Here is a 16,211-nt window from a genome sequence, read left to right as displayed (position 1 = left end):
CTCACCGCAGATTTGAACTATGTAATGGTGTGCCATTTCCTACAATTTGGTTTGATGGACTTTTACACCGGATCACCGAGCTGCTGTTTAGCTTGGCAGATCGCATAGCCTTGTTAGCTGAGCAAACAGGTAGTGGGAAAGCCAATGTATTGTTTGTTTTGAGTTGGCGTGAAACCAGGAAAACATAGAAAAGCTGTATGGCATGGTTCCTGGACTAATTTTCTGATGTCACACAATTAGTGTTGCAGTTTCAGAGCTTTTCTATAGCCAATTACCTAGAGGGGTAGAATGTATTGTACGCTGCGCAAGAACGGCAACTTTCAACTCCAACAAACCTGCAGGAGTTGATCAGCAGTGTTAAATACCTGATTTTACACTTGTATGGAAATTGAACCAGTATGTTAATTTCTGTAGCTTTAAATATAGTAGAATGGACTCATTAGCAAGCTAAGGGCATTTTTCCCTTTCATCAATTGCTCTTATTGCTCCCTGTGTTTTTTTTAAGGGCTCTGGAGCAAAATATTTGTGAATCTGTGCTTTCACACTCTGTTCTCATTTATTGAAGTATTAAACTTGGAAGGGTTAGTTCAGAACTGTTTTTGTTTGATAAGGTGTGGAGATTTTCTTCTTGTGATGTGTATAAAATTCTGAATTTCAAGCAATTTTTGGTTTAGAAGTGGTCCTCTTCCCTACCCCCCCCCACCCTAACTTCTTATTTTATAGTGAGTTAAGGGCTCCATAGCAGCTCAGGACTGACACAGATGGTAAACATTTTTACTGCAGAACACCAGCGGTGAGCAGCATATCCCAGAGTTAGAGCTCTCAGCACTGTGCTTGCTCAGCTGTGCATAATCACGTTTGTTCCCTTCTCTCGGGTTTCTAGCCAACTCAGAGAAACTCAGCTAAGCGATTCAATCCAATCCTACCGACATCACAAAGCTGTCGTTTAGTTCCCATAGATGCTGGAGCTAGAAGCTCTGTTGCTAGAGTTACAGAGAACATAGATGATTTTTACAGCATTGTGTGACTGCTTGAAAAATACTTCCTCGCCCTCTCTATAGCCCACTCAGAAAGTCAAAGGCCTTCACAGATTTGTAGAGTTGGAAGGGACCACAGGGGGTATCCAACCCCTGCAATGTAGGAATCTTTCACCCAGCATGGGCCTCGAACCCACAACCCTGAGATTAAGAGTCACATGCATGACCCGTGCATGCAGCTACCCGTGGCTCCTTTGAGAGGAAGAGCAGGATATAAATCTAATTAATAATTTAATTAATTAGTAAATCTGCGGCATTAATATCTGGAACTTCTGGCATGTGAATGAATAATAGAAGTGTCACCATGTCTGACTATCCTCTGCCACGAAATAAGATGACCAGATATTCAATTATCAGTGACTGAACTAGAGAAATGACGAAGCCACATCTTTTGGGGCTGAAATTAAGTGCCCTTAATGCCTTTGTCCTGGGCCTATGATTTTCCGATGTTCTTAATAGATTAGGTTTCTGTGGAATAAGTCGTGAAGGTTTTGAACACCTTTAAGTCTTCCCAGAAATTTCCTATTGCCATCATATGGTCACCAGGTTGGGTTTTATGGTTCCACCTGGTGGATGAGGGCAGAAGTAGACTTTTGGGACATAGGTGTCTCTCTACTCAGTTTTGCTTCTGCCTCCCATGAAGCAACCACACAAGCACCCACTTTTCTTTGTTTTGGGCTTGTTAAAATTTCCTTTATACTCTTTTCTTTACCCTCTCTCACTTCCCTCTTTAGCGGTCGCCTTCCTCTAACCCTTTCCCACCCTTCACAGATCCTTCTGACTTTTCTATTCCCCTTCCTTAACTCAGTCTTTAAGAAAACCTTCAAACATACAAACTTTTAAAAGTCTCCCCTCTTTCCTTCTCCTTTCCCTCTCCCTATTGACACTTCAGGAAGAAGGTGCTTGAATTGACACAGCCCACCTATCGTCATATGGACTGTGTCTGAGCGCTTCTGTGACTAATTGAGCCCCTGGCTTGTGGCCTTCGATAAGGCCTGTCCTCCCGTGTGCCCCTTGGTAGCTTGCAAGGCCCTGTGGAAGAGAAAGCGCCTGAAGCAGGTCACTCCACATATCCACAATTGCACTCCCCCTTCTCCTGCATAGCAAGCCTAGCCCAGGGACCCAAGTGCACCTCTCCTCACAACTGATCAGATTTGGGGGTGGGGTGAGGACCCTGCCTCTCAGAGCCCTGGAGCCCCCATTCTTCAGTATCTTCTGAAGAGGATGAATTTATGGGGGATCCCTTCCCACTTTGTCTTCTCCACCAGTGCTTCATACCCTTTGCGATGATGCCTGCCCTGGGGGGCTTCCAACTAACAGAGGACATCCTGAGACAGGAGGCCATCCTGGACTCCATTTCCTTAGAAGCAGCCTGATTCCCAACAGGGTGGAATACAACAGGTGCAGTAGGCCACATAGGCCTACTTCACATAGCCAGAAGAAGCTATGCCCTCTTAATCCTTTCATATTGGCTACCATTGATCCTGGGGACCTGGGCAGCTCTCAGGCCTTACCTTCACCAGGGACTGACCCCTTTTCCATTCCTGAACTGAATGTAGGGGAATAGAGCCATGGATCTGTGGCAGAGCAGCTACCATCCCATCAACTCCTCCTGGATGACCACTTTTGGCCATTACTGCCTTGCTCTGTAGTCTCCCTAACGGTGAATACTGCCCCATCAGAAACCGCTCCAGCACCATTTAAGGGGACAGCGGTGCTCCCAGAACCGCAGACCTCCAGCAAATTCATACCAACTCCAGGCTGAATGAACCAACCCTATGCAATATAAGAAACTGCTAGCCCTGGTTAATAAATACTACACTTTGGATGCAGCATTTCTGAATCTTTTGAAGGACACCCGTTTCTAGACCAGTTTTGAGATCTCTCCTGCCTAAGGATGGGGATGGCTAGCTAAACAACATCATAGAAAGGCACCAGGATTTCACTGTGTGATGAGTACATGAGACATTTGCCCTTGCCATCTGTGCAGCATGAACAGCTTCTGTCTTTACCAGGGAATCTCTTACATGAATGAAAAGGTCCTAGTCACACATTGTGAAAAGAAGCATTGCTGCAGATGATACCAACAGAACCAGTCATTTCAGAACTGTGGCCCTCAAGGCAAGTACCACAACTACCACCCAAACAAATATGGAACAAACCTCGTTATCTCTCCCCCTCCCCAATCCAACACACACAACAGCAGCAGGGCAACAAATGCTCCATAGCCGAACCAATGGCACCAGAAAGTGAGGGTAGGCTTCAGTCCTTTCTCAGCATCTGGCAGGGGATGGCGGCAGACCTCTGGATCCTCAAAACAATATTAGAGGTCAGCTGTTGGCCACTTGAGCATCGCCTAACTCCTATAATATGCCTTCTCATATTTTGTTGCAGCATTTGGCTGGAGGGTCATTCAATAGGTACTCCCGTGTTACCTCTGACAGTTGCAGTTGGGATGTCCCAACTCAATGACCCAATGGTACTCACCTGAAGGGTGGATTTCTCTTGCCGTCATAGGGTCATTGGGGCCTCACTCTAATTTGGACTGCAATTCTGCAGTAGGTTGTATTGTTGGTTTTTTCCTTACGTGTTGTGTTGAGACTCTGTGGACTGTTTGTGCTTGGCAAATCCACAAAACTGAGCGGGGAGACAGCTGTGTCCCAAAAGCCTACTTTTGCCTTCATTCACCAGGTGGAACCATACAGGCCAACCCAATGAGTACAAGAGAAATCTACCCTTCAGGTGAGTACCAGTTGTATTTTCTAGTGTGTTTAGTTAGTGGGTGTTTGTTAACTTCTTGAAGCAGTGTTATATACCTTCTGTTATGGTGGAAGCTGCTGCATTTGATACAGAAGGTGGGATTTCTAACCCACCTTTCATTGCAACATTAGTCAAGCTATGAATTAAGAATGTTTCTGTTTTTATTAACTTAAATAAGACTTTTTTTTCAATAAACATTTTGATGCAAGTAGTAAGCTAAGGGGATTTCCATTTTAATACAAGCCTGTGACAACAGCAATAACATTCAGTTGTGTCATCAATCTCATTCTGATAGATTATTATAGTCCATTGAATGTAAGTTAGAATCCTGAGTCACATCCCCCTTTAATAAAATGCAGCCCTTTCTTCTGGCACAATTAATTTTGCCATCTGCCTGGTGATAAGCTATGTTCTACCATTTTCTGTTTTGGTTTACAATGCTGCCCAGGCTTTGTCTTAATATCTCATTGCAGTTCTTGTGCAAAAGTACTGAAATGCTTCCCCCCCTTTTTGTAACATGGAGAAGATAAAAAAATGTCATGCAGTTCCAACCTTATACCTTATCCAACCGTCAAATGTTTTCTGGGCTAACATTCTTACATTCTCTGTAAGGTATAACTAAAGCCTGACCGGGTTTATTTGAACAATGTAAAGTCAAAGAATCAGCAGCAAAAACAAATACTTCTAATTCATGTACCTTTTCTTTGGTGTTTACCTTGGAGTTGGTGTCTTCCTTAGATAAAACAGTTTGATATTAAACAGTTCCTCTAATTTTACAGGGCTCTGTTTCTTTTTATGGCAACACACACTGTGCAGGAAGGTCATTATGCCGAGGGTAGGAGAAGAAAAGCTGTCAGCATAAAAGAGAAAGTTAACATTGCACATGTTGTCTTTGTTTATGGGGTTCCTGGAATGTGTTGAGATTCATTCCAAATGGGGGTTCGAAATAATTTGTTGCAAAGTGCTGGACAGCTACCTCACAGATTCCTTTACTATGAAAAGGCATTTCTCTTTGAAAGTATGGCTAGTATACATATTTGCGAAAAGGGTGTAGAATATTGATCTCGCTCTCTTTTTTTTTAAGGAAAAAGGACTCCACAATTGCATCTGTTTATGTTTGTTCAACTGACTTGTTTCATACAGTTTAAGGGATATAGTAGTATTACATGTAACAAGGCCCAGCTGTAGAAACACAGGGGGTGAGAGGAAGATTCCAGGCCACTAATTCCTACCCTGTGAGGTTAGTTCTGTAAAAAGTGTTGCAAAGTAATGCTCTGGTCTATGCACAATGTACTGATAATTTTTCTTATTTCCTGTTGGAACCTGTGACTGTTCTACAACTGGAGGTTGAGCTGATTTTCATTATGGGGTGGGGTGGTGATAGCCAAGCCGCCAGACATTTGTTGGGTGACATTTCACCTACCAAAACATAAACATGTGGAACTAATTGAACATTGATGGATCCTAAGTATTCTTACTAAAATGTTTCTGCACAGGGACAAGGTGTTGGACTTAATGAGTTCAGTGTTTGGCAATTAAAAGGTAAATGGCAAGTAGAAGGAAGGTGACTAGCCAGGAAGTATTAGCCCGAGCCATGAAAAACAGATTCTTCAAACAACTGAAGCACCTGTTTAAGTCTATAACCGGGATGGGGAAATTTTGGCCCTCCAGCTGTTGTTGAACTCTGACACCCATCAGCCCCTGCCAGCATGTCCAATGATCGGGAATGATGGAAGTTGTAGTCCTGCAACATCTGGAGGGCCACAGGTTCCCCATTCCTGGTCTTTTGGATGTTTTTCATGTGTGTGAATCTGGAAATGGTTCGTTCCACCTTAGTAACAGAGAATGCCTGTTTGAAAGTAGACAACCTTCGAGGAATCTTCAGCTGTTTCTGACTGAGGTGGTACATGATTTGCAATTTAATGTAGTGTACAATGGGCAAGACAGTCTTACGTTCCTGCCATATCGGAAGCCAGCTCACATGGCCTTAAAGTCAGCACATCTTTGGGTTGTATGTGCTCTTGAGCATGAAAAGGAAATGAAAGAAGTACAAACACCAAAGACTATACAGTGGTACCTCGGGATGTGAAAGGGATCTGTTCCGAAGCTCTGTTCGCATCCTGAACAGAACGTAGATGCGACAGCACACCTGCGCATGCACGGGTCGCGTTTCGCCACTTCAGCGCATGCGCGTGATGTCATTTTGACTGCGCATCCGTGAGCAGTAAAACCCGGAAGTAACGCTCTCCGTTACTTCTGGGTCGCCGCAGAGCGCAACCCGAAAGCGCTCAACCTGAAGCGTATTTATCCCGAGGTATGACTGTATATAGCAACCCAGCTTCTGTTCCTCCAGCATCCAAGGTAACATAACCAACTCCTTGGCATGGGTAGAGCCAATCCAGGCAGGCAGGCAGGCAGGCTACATTGATGTTGTGCATTGCACTGAACCTGGAGTGCAGCCTATAGAGAGACAAGAGAAACAGAGGGACAGGAATGAATAATATTTGGCAGTGGCAGAACAATCTCTGACCTTGGGTATTTGAGAGCAAATAACTGAGTGAGGGTGTTACTAGCAAGGCACTCTTCAGCTGCCCTTGCTTTATTGGAGGGACGCATACAACAAATGAGTAAATACTTACAATCCCCAGGTATAATTCTGTATGATGTTCCATGTGGCCAGGCTGGGATTCGGCAAGGCAAGGCAAGGCAATTCCTTATGAGTTTATTGATGAGGATTGTTATACTGATAGGTAGGTGAAGAAGGGTGATTTTATGCAAGAGACAAGGGGGGTGGGAAGAGAACAGAAGAGAGAAATTTTTTTAATCGGCAGAATAAACAAATAAAATGTGACTACTAGTAAACTAAAGGTGTTAATAGTCACTTTTTAATTAAAATATGAAAAATGAAGTCATATTGAAATGATCTCACTGTGCTGTTATGTCATAGATGCTACCTTTTCAATGAAGGCAATATTTATTTATAGCAGTTATATCCCAGTTGCTGGAAAAGCAGCAAAATTGCTGTTGTCACCATGCTTCTGAAATAGTTAAACCAGTCTCTCTCTCTCTCTCTCTCTCTCTCTCTCTCTCTCTCTCTCTCTCTCACACACACACACACACACACACACACACACAGAGAGAGAGAGAGAGAGCGCGTGCTTGGATCGATTATTCTTGTTAACATCAGAAGGAGCAGCTCACACAAGTTGCTCAGGAAAATAATTTGGGTGTCAGTGTCACAAATGAAAAAAACCCAAAAAGGAAAAGGAAGCAATTCTCTCGCAACGGGACGTGGTGTAGAGAAGGATAACCTGCCTTCAAAGATTTTGTTTCGACTATTATGATGTTTAATAAATTGTTTGCTTCAAAGGCCTTTGCTACAACAAAATAAGCAGCCTTCCTGCTATTCTTGTTCACTGGTTGCTATAAGTAGCTCATATCCTGTCCTCTCTGGTCTCAGGTGGCTTGCTTTTGTTTGTAAAACTGGAGCTGCTGTTTTAAAGAGCCCTTCCATGTCTTTAAATTATTAGCAAGTTCACAATGTGTTTCAAGAATCAATTGAACTTCTCATATAGAGGCTTGACATTTTGACTCATTATAAGGAACGGTGAACAGGATCTGCCCAGCAAATAGGGCCATCTCATCTAATCTAAAAATGGGGGGAGGGGGCAAGAATGATTGATTTTCCTGTAATATAAATGAGTTCCTCTTTCTGAGGGATTGTGAGCATGTGATAATAGGGGACACAAAGGTAAGCCAGTAGTTTTCAGTATGCTTTCAGACACCACATCGTGTTTAGAAAGTTAAAAACCCAGTTGGTTGGATCCAGACAGAGTAGTCACATTTATGTCCCATAGAAATCACTTCACAAATAAGTTGAATCACATTATCCATTTTAGCGTCCATTCACCCAGATTGGCAAGATCGTTCTTGAGCTACTCACAATTCCATTCTCTTCTTATCACTCTGTACAGTTTGGTGTCAATAGTAAATTGTACCATCCCACTGCTTACCCCTAACCCTAGGTCATTTACAGGAAGTTAAAAATAAAGGCTCAAGTACTGATATTTGGTACGCAGGTGGCGCTGTGGGTTAAACCACAGAGCCTAGGACTTGCCGATCAGAAGGTCGGCGGTTCGAATCCCTGAGACGGGGTGAGCTCCCGTTGCTCAGTCCCTGCTCCTGCCAACCTAGCAGTTTGAAAGCACATCAAAGTGCAAGTTGATAAATAGGTACCGCTCCGGTGGGAAGGTAAACGGTGCACTGCTCCGTTTCCGTGCACTGCTCTGGTTCAGCAGAAGCGGCTTAGTCATGCTGGCCAAATGACCCGGAAGCTGTACGCCGGCTCCCTCGGCCAATAAAGCGAGATGAGCGCCGCAACCCCAGAGTCGGCCACGACTGGACCTAATGGTCAGGGGTCCCTTTACCCTTTACCTTACTGATATTTGGTGGAGAAGCCCTCCAAACTCTAGGTTCTTCCTGTAGCCTAGTGCCCCCTGGTTCTGGCTGGTGTCTCAACCCAGCTCTCACCATTCTCTGAATAGGTGTAGAGCCAAGTTTCTATTTACCAGGTGTGGGGGAGCCTATTTTTAAAACAGCAGGAGTGCTTGGTGTGTCTGTGGAGGAGTGCCTTTATATTGACATGAAGGCCACTTGAAATATTTTCCTTGAATTTGTTTTATCCTGGATTGTTTTATTTGATGTTTTAATGTGCTGTAAACCACTTTGATATTTTTTCTTTAAAATATAAAGTAGTGTAGAAATGAAATATAGTAATACTAATAGCGCCTAGACCTTCTGATGCGGCGACCACAACCCAGGTTTAAGGTGCCATTTGACTATTAGCTTATATATCTGAGTTTCTAACACTGGAGGAAGCACGATCCAAAACCATCCCTCAGCATGAGGAATTATTTTCTGTGGTTTGGTTCCCAATGAGTGTGATTATGCAAATCTTGGTCATAACTAGATAAAAATATTCATTTATATAGTAGTATCCAGATCCATTCAATAAATGATCAGTAGCATAGGATTACAAACTGTTGACAATAACATTTTTGTTAATTCTCTACTATTGATCGTTGGCTTTACATGGATACAACCCTATAAACATTTCTATATACTATTGTTAAATTTTGTGTAAACTTCGGAGTTGGAAAATCTATGGTCATCCATGTTACTGAACTACGACTCCCATCATCCCTGACCATTTCCCATTCTTGCTGAGGCTGATGGGACTTGGAGTTGAACAACTTTGTGAGCGTATAAACGAACACTAATAGGCTTTCTGATCCTGTTGTGTTGTGATTATGTTTGGTGTGACAAAAGGCTGCAAGTGTGTTGGGATTTTCTTGTGCTTCACCGCCTGTACAGTGGTACCTCGGGTTACAGACGCTTCAGGTTACAGACTCCGCTAACCCAGAAATAGTACCTCGGGTTAAGAACTTTGCTTCAGGATGAGAACAGAAATCGTGCGGCGGCGGTGCAGTGGGAGGCCCCATTTGCTAATGTGGTACCTCAGGTTAAGAACAGTTTCAGGTTAAGAACGGACCTCCAGAACGAATTAAGTTCTTAACCCGAGGTACCACTGTACTAGACTACTTCCAGCAGAACCAGATTGTTCCCCACCCCAGAACGATGTGTAGCAGGCAAATAGACAAGAAGGTATCACTGTAATCCTATTATATTTAGCGAAAATGCTGCAATGCAAAGGGTCAATGAACTTCATAGAAGGAGATTTTTGAGTGAAACTCAGTACTCACTTCAGTAACCATTCCTATTCTGCAAAGCATGTGTTTTTTGAATATTGATTGTGTTCATTTTCTGCTGCAAAATACATTAATTGATAACTACCTGCTGGTGTTGAATCAATCTTGTGTGAAGCCTGGAGACAGGTTTGTCAGGTAGGGTAAATAATATTGATCCCATCTTTAAACTAAGTGGAGCAGAGGATAAATTAATTGAGTTTGAGTAGTTATTTAATTATACTCTACTGATTATTTAAACGTCAGGAATTATTTGATATCATGAGGCAAGTTCAATCCACAAAGTGTTTCAAGTTAGCTTTTTAAAACTCAGAGTAAACTTACTCTTTCTTGATAAGAGCAGTTTGCCACATCTGATAGGATTTTGTGGCATTGCCAGCGCTGCTCCTGAGAGATACAGTTCCTAGGTGGGTCTCCTCTCTTGAAGTAGAGGACTCTTAAGAGGTAATTAAAGTGCTGCTTTGTCTTTTTAGGATTTTAGTGTACTATATAGTACTATTGTGTTTTAGTGTTGTTATATGGATATGGCAGGAATGGTTATCTTTTGTAAATCACTTAAAATTATTCCGGTATTACGTGGTATACAAATGTAAGAAATAAATAAGCAAAATATTCCTTGCATGCACATAGTCTATAATGATATATTGGGTTGTCATGACTTGCTCAAAGATCCTCTCCTAAACTGTGCAAGTAGCATGTGTTCATATGATAATAACTCATAGCCTGCTCAACACTAAGATGATGGGTGTCAGGCCTCAAATTGTTATTGCTTCCTAGACTTATCAGTCAGCTGAACTGTGAAGGATGTGAAAATTGATAGCATTTCATTTATGTAAAATATTAAAAAATATGCAGACAAATACATGTTAAAATGCCATACAGTAAAACAAATAATAAATGCATTAGAAAAGCATTAATGCATAAATCAGAACTGATTCTTGGCCTTATATTTTTGTTTGTTGGTTCAGAATACATAAACATATCTCATATTCAATTAAATACTGAAATGCCAGCCTTTTCCTTACTGCCCAACCTCCCAGACGTTTCCAGTTTTGGTTGACCAAATCAATATCAGATGATCAGATGTAATTTTCTAATTACCTGGAGCAGGGAGGGGGAAGATGACTCCCTGAAAATAGGTTGCCGCTCTGTGCACTGTGTTTGTAGCTGTGTTATACACTAAAATTAAGTCTAATTGGAAAACAAAAACAAAAATCTGACTCACTTCAAACAACAGCTGCAAAATATTGCCCTGAGGATGGAGGTTAACTCACTTGTGAAATAACGGCCAAAGCTCACACTCTTAATAACTGTTTTCTTTAGCCCTTGAGAAAACTCCATAATTTAATGTGAAATGCTTGGCAGAAAGAGCTTCAATTTAGAGACTGGCTCAGCAGGGAAGAAAAGAGTTGAAAACTCTCTTGTTACAAATGCACTTCTATTTGCAACTTTATGTAATCTTCCCCCAAAAGTAAAAAATTTAAATGTTTTGAGCTTGGTTCATAAATAATTGTGTGTGTATATATACATATACCGTATTTTTCGCTCCGTAAGATGCAAATTTTTCCTCCCAAAAAGGGGAAATGTCTGTGTGTCTTACGAAGCGAATGCTGCACAGAGGAGGGACAGCTGGAAGCCATGGCTCCCATCCGTCCCTCCTCCGTGGCTCACTTTAAAGCAGCAAAGCGGGAAAGGAGCCGCTTACACGGGTGTAAAGCAAGCACAGCAGGAGCTGTGTAATCCCTCCACCCCCGCGCCTGGCCGCCCCATTGGGATGGGTGCTCACACTGCCCCCTTGGGATGACACTTGTGTGGGCATTCTTGTGTACATTCTACATATAAGGATGATAAAGCAGAAAAGACTAGCATATAAGATTCCTTTTAAACCAGAGGTAGTAAAATATGCTAAGGAGCATGGAAACAGAGCAGCGGAGAGACATTTTGGGCCACCTCCAACTGGAAAAAATGGTGAGAGCGGAGGAAACAGGAGGATCAGCTGCAAAAAGCAGATAAAAGTAAGCACACTTTTCGTGGAAATGCTGCAAAGTGGCCACAGTTGGACGTGGCCATGAAAGAAACCACCGGAATAATGGCTTCTCAGTCTCTACAAAAATGATAATATATGAAGCCAAATGCACTACTGTAGAGAAAGGGATTCACAATTTTACTGGATCACCATCATGGTGCTACAGGTTTATGAGGTGATGTGGCCTTGCTATGCGCACCAAAACTAGAATTGCACAAAAATGCCAGAAGAATATGAATATAAGATTCTGTCATTTCATAAATTTGTAATTGATGCTAGGAAGAGAAATGGGTTTGAAATGGCCAGATTGGGAATATGGATTAAATCCCGCTAACCTTTGATGTGCCATCTAATAGGACTGTTGATCTGAAAGGTGCCAGAACTATCACCCTGAAAACTTCTAGACATGAGAAAACCCATTACAGAGTTGCGTTGTTTTGCTGTGCAGACAGCACCAAATTGCCACCCATGTTAATTTTCAAAAGAAAACCTTTCTAAAAGAAGTGATTCCAAGAGGAGTTGTTGTACATGTTCATGAGAAAGGATGGATGGACGAAAATGGAATGAGAGTATGGGTTGAAAAAGTATGGTCCAAATGTCCTGGAGGGCTTTTGAAAAAACCTGCCTTATTAGTACTTGACCAGTTTAGAGTACATATTAGCGAAACTACAAAAAAGTGCTTTAAAGAAGTGAAGACTCATCTAGCTGTAATTCCTGGAGGTCTTACCATTCAGTTGCAACCTCTAAATGTTTCCATCAACAAGCCATTTAAGGTCTTTTTGCAAGAAGAGTGGAACAAATGGATGACTGCTGGTAATCATGATCTGACACCTACTGGATGAATGAAGAGGCCCACTATCACTCAAGTTTGTGAATGGGCATGACACTCGGTGAAGGAGGAAATCATTGTACAGTCATTCAAAAAATGTGGCATTAGCAATGCTTTGGATGGAAATGAAGATGGTATCTTATATGAAGATAGCGAAGAAAGTGATGTCAGTGATTGTGAGCAACTGAGCTTCATAAATTCTGACTAGCACTGATGAGTTCTTGGGGTTCACAGAAGGCTAGAAGAGAACTCGAACCTTAAAGTCTCTCTTCATCTGTTAATGACAGTGATGATGGTTCTTAATGCCTCTGTTGACTGCTGTTCACTTTACATGGTTGAAATATTTTTATATACCAGTAGTTTATTAAATAGTCTAGTACAACTTTTGATTCAGAATATTTTTTTTCTTGTTTTCCTCCTCTAAAAACTAGGTGTGTCTTAAGGTCAGGTGCGTCTTATGGAGCAAAAAATGCGGTAGATTAAGCAAGGAACAACATGCAGTAGCCAAACTATGTAAAGTTCAACAGAAATTTCTCCCATGTTGCATATGCATCTTTGATGATCCAACTATTAAAGCTCTTCCTATTCTTAATAAGAGTTTAGGTTCACTGGTTCATTTCAAGCAAAACATCTGAATTCTCTAATATACTCCTGTGCAATTGGCTGTTATTGCTGTTGCTTCATGTAAAACCATTGTGCAGCAATGATATTCGAAAGTATATAGCAAATTTTCACTTTTTTGATGATAATTAGAAATGGAAGCAAAAACCCCCATCTTTAAAGTACTGAAGAGATTGCTAACCAGATTCAAGCTGAGATTCAGGTTTGCCTGTACATTTTGTCTTTATTGGCAGGGTGCTGCCTATTTTCCTGTGCTACATTAAGGCTCAGCACACTGAACTCTCATCTGACCTTCCCCCTGCATCATTTTTTGTAGTGCCATTTTAAATCTGCCAAAGTGTTTTAGTCTTTTATCAACTTTTATCCAGTGTCTCATAGTACATTTTATATTTCATAGCCAAGTGATTTGTACAGTGCATGTGTTTTTGTGGTGTACACCCCCCCCCCAGAATTGAGTCTGTATTATCTGGTCATAGCCAATTCACATGATCTTGGTCATAAGGTTTGTTGGAGGTGGTGCATTGACCGATCACCATGAGTTACCTGAGGCAAATTCATTAGATCTGTTCACTTGTGCATGCCATAGCAGCTAGTCTTCATCTTCCTTCCAGAGGGGTATGGTGTCCCGCCCCCTCCCCCAATCAGGAATTACTGCAAGGGAGGGCAGACTTTAGTCTTTCAAATTCCAGTGGTGCCCTATGCGAGGTCAAAATTTGGTGCCCATCCCGCCTCTCGCCTTCCCTTCCGCTCAATTCACACGTCATAGTTGCGATGCCTTGTGGTGCCCCCTAGGCTCGGAGCCCAGTGTGGTGGAACCAGTCGCACTGCCCTAAATCCGCCTCTGATTCTTGGCATCTGACAGCTAGTTTAGTACAGCCCTGGTATATTTGTATATGCACTGTACAATTCCTTGCACAATTAATTCATCGTGGAAAGGGGGTGAGTGGCTCACACAAGCTGGGCCTGCACAATTTGCATTGGAAGGTTGCGTTGCCCGGGGTGTGTGTGGGAGGAGTCACCCTCTCGTACCCCACAGTGCGTGTAACCTGTGTCAAGGTCCTGCATGATTCAGTCCTTCCAAATTTGCCTTCGGATTAACTAATATATTTAGAATAAAACCTTAGAAGTTGGAATGTCTAATATTACTAATTACATTGGCAGGCTCATTTCGTGAAAAAGTTGTCCTCGTTGACATTTTCTTTTATCAAACTAGAAAGAGAAACCCAGGAGTTTCATTCACAACCACTCTCCTCCATACATAGGCCCAGGAGCGATTAAAGTGATGAATTGTGTCAGCATAACATATTGACACTATCAATTGGATGTTATCAAACAGCTTAAACTAATGGAATGATTTACTTCATGTTTAACTGCCTTTTTCAATTAAAGGTAGCAAATGCTGTGGGACTTGAGCCTAAGTGAACAAACCATATATTTTCTCCTGTTAACACCAGCATCGCTGACATGCAAGTGATGGGAGTGTTACCCTATTGCTGCAGGCTGTAATGGGCTAGTTTAAATGGTCATGAGGGAAAAAAAGTGATTAATGATTAGGAACAGGGCTGTTACACAGCTTCACAGCTCTTTTTCCTCCACACATTTCCATTCGTGTCAACTAGCTGCACACTTGGGAGGTGTTATTTCCAAGTAGTCAACATAGTTTATTTCTGCTGCTATTTGTTTCCATTTCATGAGTCCCTTTGGTTGTGCAGCTAGAGCTTACGTTTCTTTGGAGTCGTCAGCTTTGCTAATGATAAAAGTGGATTATGTACCACTCTTGATTAGCATGGTGAACAAAACCTCAACCATTGCACTTGAGTGTCATGGTAGACACAGGAGGATTCCTTTCTTTATTGCATGTCGACCCTGGGACAGTGGGATACGTCTGGGAGGAGCTACTGAAATTAGTTGGGTATTAAACTGTTGTCTTGCAATAACAATTATTGCTACGCATCAAGAAATTGCAGGTTCAGCATGTACAGCAATGCCCATTAGTGCTCTTTTGTTAATAAACTTCATATCTCTATCCTTCATTGGGCTGCTTCTAGACCTTTTAAAATCTTTGAGGGTGCAAATAACATGGTAGACCATGGTGATCTGACAGAGACAAATTACAGTTTCCAAAAAAGCTTCCAGCTAAATCCTTCACCAAAGACAAACAATGAAACTTAACTATGGTAAAAAATCAAGTCCTTTAATAGCTTGGTAACTAGTTATAGAATAAGAAGCAGAGCACTGGAGCAAATACACACTTTCCACAATGGAGAAAACATAGGAACCTGCTTCATCCCAAGTCAGAGCCTTGATCCAGTCTGTTTTGTGTATACAGAACGGCTGTAGTTTCAGGCATGAGTCTGTCCCAGTCTTACCTGGAGATACCGGGAATCACACTTGGGTCATTGTATATACAAAATGTGTGCCATACCGCTGAGCAACAGCAGTTCCCTAAAAGCATCTGTATTAGGTCTCCTAAGTATTTTAGAATCAGTGCTATTGAAACCTAGAGGAAAAGAGGTGGCCATATTTTCAGATGATATTTAAGGTGGTGGAAACTGAAGCAGAGAGCAAAGCTCTCCAAAATATTTCTCTAAACTGAATGAATAGTCAGCAGATGGGCAAATGAGATTCAGTGAAACTAAGTGCTATGTTATTCACATTTTTTAAAAAACAGAAATCCTACAACTTCAATCCTGAAGTTAGCTCGATGTGCAAGAAAATGAAACCACCAGTATCATAAAGTTTGTATAAATTGTATAAATCTGTGGCAGGGTCATATTTGGAGCACTCAGTATGGTCATCCTAACTCAAAATAGAGCTAGAAAAGTGCAGAGAAGACTAGAAATACGATTTAGAAGTTGGAACATGCTCTCCATAAGTATAAGACCAGGTCTTTGTGATCTGTATGGGAGGTCATTCTTCTGGTTCTGCAAATGGGTGTGGCCCCTCCTGCAGTGACTCAAGTTAGGGTCTTCTCTGTGGTGTCATCTTGTTTGTGGAACTCCCTCTTCGGAGTTGCATCCAGTCAGTCTTTCTTCATCAGGTCAAGACATACCTGTTCATTCAGGCCTTTGTGATCCTGTTTGAATAAAGTAGATCATTTGTGACTTTTTAGTTTAGACAAAAGATAACAAAGTGAACATGATACAGGTATAAAAACAGATGAATGGTGTGGG

General features: G+C 41.9%; 2 protein-coding genes across 10 annotated transcripts in view; one reads left to right on the top strand and one right to left on the bottom strand.

Annotated features, from left to right (window-relative positions):
* The window catches only part of PCCA (propionyl-CoA carboxylase subunit alpha), a 225,490-nt gene that overhangs the window by 179,504 nt on the left and 29,775 nt on the right, over nt 1–16,211 (top strand). The window lies entirely within an intron of this gene.
* GGACT (gamma-glutamylamine cyclotransferase) overlaps nt 6,522–16,211 on the bottom strand; it is a 58,117-nt gene continuing 48,427 nt past the window's right edge. For 8 of the 9 annotated variants that reach the window (XR_014218623.1, XR_014218624.1, XR_014218625.1 and 5 more), the window contains one exon: nt 15,212–16,114. The gene's annotated coding sequence lies outside the window, so the exon portion shown is untranslated. Of the gene's footprint in view, nt 6,541–15,211; nt 16,115–16,211 lie in introns of those variants that run through there. The other variant, XR_014218622.1, reaches the window with a different exon arrangement.

Source organism: Podarcis vaucheri (genome assembly GCF_965113315.1).
Source record: "Podarcis vaucheri genome assembly, chromosome: 4".
NCBI lineage: Eukaryota > Metazoa > Chordata > Lepidosauria > Squamata > Lacertidae > Podarcis > Podarcis vaucheri.
Note: the sequence above shows the minus strand (reverse complement) of the source record. Positions and strands in the feature narration are given on the sequence as shown.